The sequence below is a fragment of the Chrysochloris asiatica genome, unplaced genomic scaffold (genome assembly GCF_000296735.1).
Source record: "Chrysochloris asiatica unplaced genomic scaffold, ChrAsi1.0 scaffold00316, whole genome shotgun sequence".
In the NCBI taxonomy this organism is placed as follows: Eukaryota; Metazoa; Chordata; class Mammalia; order Afrosoricida; family Chrysochloridae; genus Chrysochloris; species Chrysochloris asiatica.
This window is the reverse complement of record NW_006408834.1, coordinates 2612420-2620663: the sequence shown is the minus strand read 5'-3', so window position 1 is coordinate 2620663 and position 8244 is coordinate 2612420. Positions and strand designations below refer to the sequence as shown.

Genomic DNA, 8244 nt, shown 5'->3' with positions numbered 1-8244 from the left:
CGTACTGCATTAGGCAAACTGCTGCACAAGACCTTTTTAAAATGTTAAAGAGCAAGGATGTCAGCTTGATGACCCAAGCCATGGTATTTTCAATAACCTCATATGCATGTGAAAGCTGGACAGTGAACACATGAGACCATAGAAGAATTGATGCTTTTGAGTTATGGTGTTGGAGGAGAATATTGAAAGTGCCGTGGGCTGCCAAAAGCACCAATAGATCCGTTTTGGACGAAGTGCAGCCAGAGTGCTCCTTAGAGGCCAAGATGGCCAAATGTCATCTCTCATACTCCGGACATATTGTCAGGAGGAACCAGTTGCTGGAGAAGCATATAATTTTGGTAAGGTGGAGGGTCAGAGAAAAAGAGGAAACCCCCCAATGAGATGGATAGGCCAAGTGGCAGCATCGATGGACTCAAGTGTGGCAACAGGAATGAGGTTGGCCCAGGATCAGGCAGTGTTTCATTCAGTTGTGCATAAGGTTGTTATGAGTCAGTACCGACTAGATGGCACCAAACAACAACATGGAAAGAGATTATGGAGACTCATTGGAATACCTAAAAGGAGTTACAGAACTTGCCAAGCGAGTCTATGCAGAGTATAGGAACTTGGGTTAAATCCTGAGCCCCATCCACAACCTTCTGAGGTGGGACATTCACACTGGAAAGGACAGGCAGACCAACCTGGAGCAACTAAACAAACAGAAGACACTTCTTCAAAGGAAGACCAGCAGGAAAAATCAAAACCAAAAACAGCAGTCTGATTGGCTACTATAAAAAAAAGCAAGTTATTCACCAGGGAGCCATCAAGGCAAGCAATCAAGCCCCTTCAGGACAAACCCCCATTTGAGACTGAAACTCAAAGGGTACACCTGAGCAGGCGTGTAAGCTTCCTGGGGACCACATTGGTCTACTGGTTAGTCAAAGTAGGGGAATGGCAGCAATGAAGATATCGGCTGAGTTCAACCATATTCCATAGATTTCTGTTGACCTGGAGATGAGAGAAAGAAGAGGAAGGGCTAGTTGGTCCAAAGTATGATGAGACGTGGGGACTCCTGAGCTCATGGACAAGGACATAGCCATGGACAATTTGAGCTGAGAGTGAAGCATCCAGCTGATATGAAGTGAGGGGAGAAGCAGAAGAAAATCCAAACTTTCAGATAGTTCCCATTTGACCTAGCTTCTATGGTTTAGTTATCACAACTCGACTGTGGTGGTGGTGGTGGTAGTTATGTGCTGTGGAGTCTAGAGATAAAGGAAACAAGCATAAATTGCGACAATTTGATGAACTTGACTTATACTTATGAATATAGTAGCTCAAAATCCCAACTGAGAAGGAGGGATCAAGGATCAAACCTATCCCCTCTGTATACATGGTTGATAGGGACTGGCAACTTAGACATTGGCTACCTAAAATGAGGGAGGGGAGTATAAAGGCATGAAGTGCTTGGCTTACAAGTTTTCAAGAGTGAGTTTAATTTCAAAGTGTGAGGGGGGAAGGAAGAATCCCCATTGAATAGTTTTCATCTTGTCTAGATGGATCTGGTGAAAGGAGATGGGGATAAGATTCTTATGATTCAATAGTGAGTAATTTTCATCATGACTAATTGTGACTGTCACAACTGTAAAGGTAGAAGTTTTGTAACAGAAAGGGGGTAGTAGTAATCTTACATTCCAGGAACAAAGGACCCTAGTACCATCAAGGGAGAAAAGCGTGAGTGGAATGTGGGACCCTATCCAGAGAAGCAATGACACCAGCAATGGAGGCTGAGATGATGGCATAGAGATAGAGCAGCTGAGGACTCTAAAATCATGGAAGAGAAAGACTGAGTGCTGGCAGTCAGGAGACAGGCTTGCAGAATGTGCCCTTTAGTTGTTTAAATAATTATATATTCCTGAGGGTTTTTGTGTACAACACAAAACAAAGAAACAAAAAAGCACAAAGGGAATAGAAGCAAATACTGTTGAATGATGATGCATGGAGGGGATTATAATCATTGCAATGGAATGAAACATGATAGGATGAGTGTAAAACCATGTTTTCCAGTGTAAACTATCACTCAATTCACAACAATTTTTTTTTTTTTTTTTTTAACAGAGAGAGAGGTTATAGAGAAACTCAGTATCAGTCAAAACAGTCCAGGGGCTGATAGTGGAACAGATCATCAACTGCTCATATGCAAGTTTGGGCTGAAGCTTAAGAAAATTAAAACAAGTTCAAAAGTGCCAAAATCTGATCCTGAGTATATTCTACATGAATTTAAAGACCATTTCAAGAACAGATTTGATGCAGTAGACACTAAGAACCAAAGACCAGAAGAGTTATGGGATGTGAAGAAAGTAATCGGTCATTAAAAAAGACAAGAAACGAAGAAAAGACGTAAAATGGATGTCAGAAGAGACTTTGAAGCTTGCGCTTGAATAACTTCATATGCATGTGATAGCTGGACAGTGAATAAGGAAGACCATAGAAGAACTGATGCATTTGAATTATGGTGTTGGAGCAGAATACTGAAACTGCCAAAAGAACCAACAGATCTGTGTTGGAAGAAGTGCAGCCAGAGTGCTCCTTGGAGGCTTGGATGGACAGACTTCGTCTCTCATACTTTGGCCATATTGTCAGGAGGGACTAATCGCAGGAGAAGGATATCATGTTTGGTAAAGTGGAGGCTCAGAGAAAAAGAGGAAGACCCTAGCGAGATGGATTGGCAAAGTGGCAGCATCAATGGGCTCCAGCGTGGCAACAATTGTGAGGTTGGCCCAGGACCAGACAGTATTTTGTTCTGCTGTGCATAGGGTTGCTATGAGTTGGTACTGACTCGATGGCACCTAACAACAACAACATGGTCAAAATACTGAATGATGCAGTTAACATCAAAAGGAGATAGAAGGAAGACATAGTTACTGTATCAAAATTAATTGGTTGATGTATAATCATTTCAAGATGCAGCATATGATCAAGAACTGATGGTAGTGAAGAAAGAAGTCAAAGCCATACTGAAGACACTGACAAAAAACCGGGGTCCAGGAAATGATGGAATAACCATTTGAATTATTTCAACAAACTGATGCAGTAATGGAAATATTCACTCATCCTGGCCAAGAAATTTGGAAGAGATGCATATTTGTGCCCATTCCAAAGGTAGATGACCCAACTGAATGTACAAATCATCTCACAATATCATTAATATCACAAGTAAAATTTTGATGAAAATAATTCAAAATGGTTGCAGCAGTCTATCAAATAGGAGCTGCCAGAATTCAAGCCAGATTCAGAAGAGAGCATGGAATGAGGCATATCATTGAAGATGTCAAATGGGTTTAGCTGAAAGCAGAGAATACCAGAAATATGTTTACTTGTGCTTTATTGACTATGCAAAAGCATTCGACCATGTGTCTCATAATAATAAACTATAGGAAGAATGGGAATTCCAGAACACTTAATTATGCTCATGAGGAACCTGTACATAGACCAAGGGGCAGTCATTAGAAAAGAACAAGGGGATATTTAGTTGTTTAAAATCAGAAAATGTATACCTCAGGGTTGTTTCTTTTCATCTTAGTTATTCAGTCTGTATGCTGAGCAAATAATCGGGGGAGCTGGAGTATAAGAAGAAGACTGTGGCATTCGGACTGGAGGGAGTCTCATTAATAAAATGTGATATGCAGATGATGCAACCTTGCTTGCTGGACGCAAAGAGGACTTAAAATACTTACTGATGAGGATAGGATCAAAGAGCACAGCCTTCAACATTAATTGCATGTCAATGTAAGGGAAATGAAAATTGTCACAACTGGGCTACTAAACAATGTCATTATAAATGGAGAAAAGATTAAAGTTTTCATAGATTTCATTTTACATAGCTCTTAGAATGACTTCGAATCAATGCTCCTGGCAACAGTAGTCAAGAAGTCAAATGCCATAATACATTAGGCAAATATGCTACAAAAGACTACCTTAAAGTATTCAAGAACAAAGATGTCACTTTGAAGGTTAAGGTGCACCTGATACAAGCCATGGTATTTTCAATCACTTCATTTGCATGTGAAAGTTGGACAATGAGTAAGGCAGACCATAGAAGAATCGAAGCTCTTGAATTATGGTGTTGATGAAAAGTATTGAAAGTATCAAGGACTGCCAGAAGAAACAACACATTTATGCTGGAAGAAGCATGACCAGATTGAACCTTAGAAGTGAAGACAGTGAGACATTAGTTCTTGTACTTTAGACATGTTGTCAGAAAGGACCAGTTCCTGAAGAAAGATATCATGTTTGATAAAGGGGAGGGTCAATGAAAAAGAGGAAAACCTTCAAGGAGGATTAACACAGTGGCAGCAATAATGGGCTCAAACATAACAATTGTGAGGATAGTTCAGGACCAGGTAGTGTTTCATGGTATTGTATACAGGGTTACTATGAGTCAGAACTGACTCGATGACACCTAACTAAAAGAATAGTATACATGTGAACCTTACCAGATGGAATACACAGCAATCTAGTTGACTACGTTGAGGTGAAGAGATGATGGAGAAGCTTATTACTATCCCAAAATAAGGTCAGGGACTGAATGTGGAAAAGACAATCAATTACTCATATGCAAGTTCAAGCTAAAACTGAAACAAGTCCATAAGAGCCAAAATCTGACCTTGCTGGAAGCAAAGAGGACTTAAAGTAACTGATGATGAGGATCAAAGAGTCTCTAGTATGAATTGCATGTCAACATAAGTAAAAGAAATATGGTCACAACAGGGTCAATAAACAACATCATAATAATGGAGAAAAGATCCTAACAATCACTGAAACCAGCTCTGTTAAGGGCTCCCATGATTCTGGATTGAGTGCCATGAATATAGATAACACAGAGGCCAGGAAGAATTCTATCTGGGGCCAGGAACTTTGCTGTCACACCCCTTCCACAGTCACCTCATGAGCTCCTTGAATTGCAGGAGTCCCAGAGATTTCTCCCCTCCAGGTTCAACAACTACAGTACCTGTTTTTATAAATACAACAACTTCACAATGCCTGGAGACAACAAAAATTTTAGCTCACATGAAGAAAGAAGAGAGAATGACTTAAACAAATAACCAAGATGCCAAGCCATAAGACATTTCTGAGGAAGAAAATATAATAAATCTAACTAAAAAAGAATTCAACTTGCCCAGTGAAATCGGCCTCTTACAGAGCCTTTGCAGTGTATAGGATCTTAGGTGGAATCCTGAGTCCCATCCAGAACCTTCTGAGGTGGGACATTCCCACTAGAAAGGACAAGCAGACCAGCCTGGAACAGCTAGATAGAGAGACAGAAGATACATCTTCAAAGAAAGATTATCAGGGAAAACCCAAAACAAAAAGGGCAGTGTGACTGGCTACCACAAGAATAAGCAAACTGCTCACCAGGAAGCCATCAAGGCAAGTAATCAAGTTCCTTCAGAACAAACTCCCCTCGAAGACTGAAACTCAAAGGTAACACATAAATCGGCATGTAAGCTTGCTGACAACCCTATTGGTTTATTGGTGAGTGGAAGAGGGGGAGGGGCAGCGACGAAGAAATGGGCTGAGTTGAACCACAGTCCACTGACACCCGTTGACCTGAAGAGGAGAGAGAGAAGAGGAAGGGCTGGTTGGTCCAAAGTGTGGTGAGACCTGGGGACACTTGAGCCCATGGACAAGGATATAGCCATAGAGGGCTAAAGCTGAGACTGAAGCATCCAGTTGATACGAAGTGAAGGCAGGTGCACAAGACCACCCACACTTGCAGATAGTACCCATTTGACCTAGCCTCGATGGCTTAATACTCAGAACTCGACTGTTGTTGTTGTTAAGTGCCATCGAGTCGGTTCCGACCCATAGCGACCCTGTAACAGGGTTTCCGAGGGTGTAAATCTTTACGGGAGTAGAAAGCCTTATCTTTCTCCTGCGGAGCGGCTGGTAGTTTCGAACCGCTGACCTTAAGGTTCACAGCCCGATTTGTAACCACTATGCTACCAGAGCTCCTCGACTAGAGAAAGAAAAAATATATATTTTTCTTTGATAAAGGAAGCAAGGGTAAATTGCTACAATTTGATGAACTTGACCTAGACTTGTGGTGGTAATAACTATAAATACCAATAGAGAGGGAAGGAGTCTTCACATCAAGTATCAATGCTATCCCCTCTGTACACAGGGTAGATTGTTGTTGTTGTTGTTATGTGCTGTGGAGTCGGTTCCGACTCATAGTGACCCTGTACCATAGCTCTGGTAGCGTAGTGGTTACAAATTGGGCTGCAAACCTCAGGGTCAGCAGTTTGAAACTACCAGCTGTTCCGCAGGAGAAAGATGAGGTTTTCTGCTCCTGTAAAGATTTACAGCCTCGGAAACCCTGTACAGGGTCACTGTGAGTCGGAACCGACTCCAAAGCACATAACAACAACAACACAGGGTAGATAGGGACGGGCAACTTAGATATTGGCTACCTAAAATGAAGGGATGATAAAGGCATGAAGTGACTGGTTTACAAGGTTTCAAAATGGAGTTTATTTTGAGTATGGGGGGAAAGAAGAGTCCCCACTGAATAGATTTCACCTTATCTAGATGGGTCTGTTAAAAAGAGATGGGGATAAGAGTCTTAATGATTCCATAGTGAGTAATTGTTATCATGACTAACTGCAACTGTCACCATTGTAAAGGTAGAAGTTTTGTAACAAAAACAAGGGAGTAGTTAATATTACAATCTAGAAACGGAGGACCCTAGGACCATCTAAGGAAAAGAGCACAAGCAGAATGAGGGACCTTATCCAGAGAAGCAGCAACACCAGAGATAGAGGCAGAGATGGGGACATGAAGAGAGGGAGCAGCTGAAGACTCTAGATTCATGGAAAGAGAGGCACTGAGGGCTGGCAGCCAGGAGGCAGACTTGAAGAATATACCCTCTGGTGGTGTCAATTATTATATATGCCTGTGTGTCTTTTAAAAAAAAGAGAGAGCGAGCGAGCTATTGTGAATAGAGAGAAATACTGTTATCTGATGGTACATGGAGGGGATTATAATTATTGTAATGAAACAAGGTGTATGATTTGTTAAGTGTAAAACTGATGCTCTGCCCTGTAAACATTCACTCACTTCACAATAAAAACTTAAAAAAAAAAAAAATTCAAAGGAGTGATAAGTATGCATTTTCAAAGGATCGATAGAAAGATCATGGAAAACAAAGAGAACACAATAAAAACTTTAGAAGAATATTGGGAAACACTACAAGAACAAACAGACAAAATACATGCAAATTTTGAACATGAAACCTGCAATTAGAAATCAAGAAGATTAATATTGAGATTTCAGAACTGGACAATACATTGAAAGGGCAGAGGAGTAGATGTGAAGCAATGGAAGCCCAAATTAGTGAACCTGAAGAGAATTCTCTGAATACCAGTATGCTAGAACAATCAGAAAAAAGAATTAAAAATCCAACGAAAGACTAAGACTTATGTGGGACACCATAAAGAGGAACAACTTGCGGGTGACTGGAATTCCAGAATAGGAAGAGACAAGCACAGGAAAAAATGTCAAAGAGTTGTTGGAAGAGAACTTCCCTAACATCATGAAAGACAAGAAGACAAGCATACAAGAAGGAGAATGAACAGTAAATGGGATCGATCCCAAATGAAAATCAACAAGACATCATAATAAAACTTTCCAAAGTCAAAGATAAGGAAAGAATCCCGAGAGCAGCTCTGGAAAATTGAAGTTACCTACAAAGGAGAACCAATAAGAGTGAAGTCTGATTTCTCAGCAGAAACAATGCAGGCAAGCGGCAATGGAATGACACATACACAACTCTGAAAGAAAAGAAAGAAAAAAACAAAACTGTCAATCAAGAATCATACACCCAGAGAGAACGGGACATCTGGCTTCTGAGCAGTTACCTTTGTATCTTGCTTAGCAAGAGAGTGAAATCAAATTGGGTGATGTTGAGAAGGGCAAGAAAATTTTTGTTCAGAAGTGTGCCCAATGACACACCGTGGAAAGGGGAGGCAAGCACAAGACTGGACCAAATCTGCATGGTTTGTTTGGAAGACTGGTCAGGTCCCTGGATTCTCTTATACAGATGCTAGTAAGAGTAAAGGCATCACCTGGGGAGAGGACACACTGATGGAGTATTTGGAGAATCCCAAGAAGTACATCCCTGGAACAAAAATGATCTTCATGGGCATTAAGAAGAAGGCAGAAAGGGCAGACTTGATAACTTATCTCAAGAAATCTACTAATGAGTAA

The 8244-nt window shown here is 40.9% G+C and overlaps 1 pseudogene; it reads left to right on the top strand.

Annotated features, from left to right (window-relative positions):
- Positions 1–8244, top strand: part of LOC102834925 — a 144377-nt pseudogene extending 136133 nt beyond the window's left edge.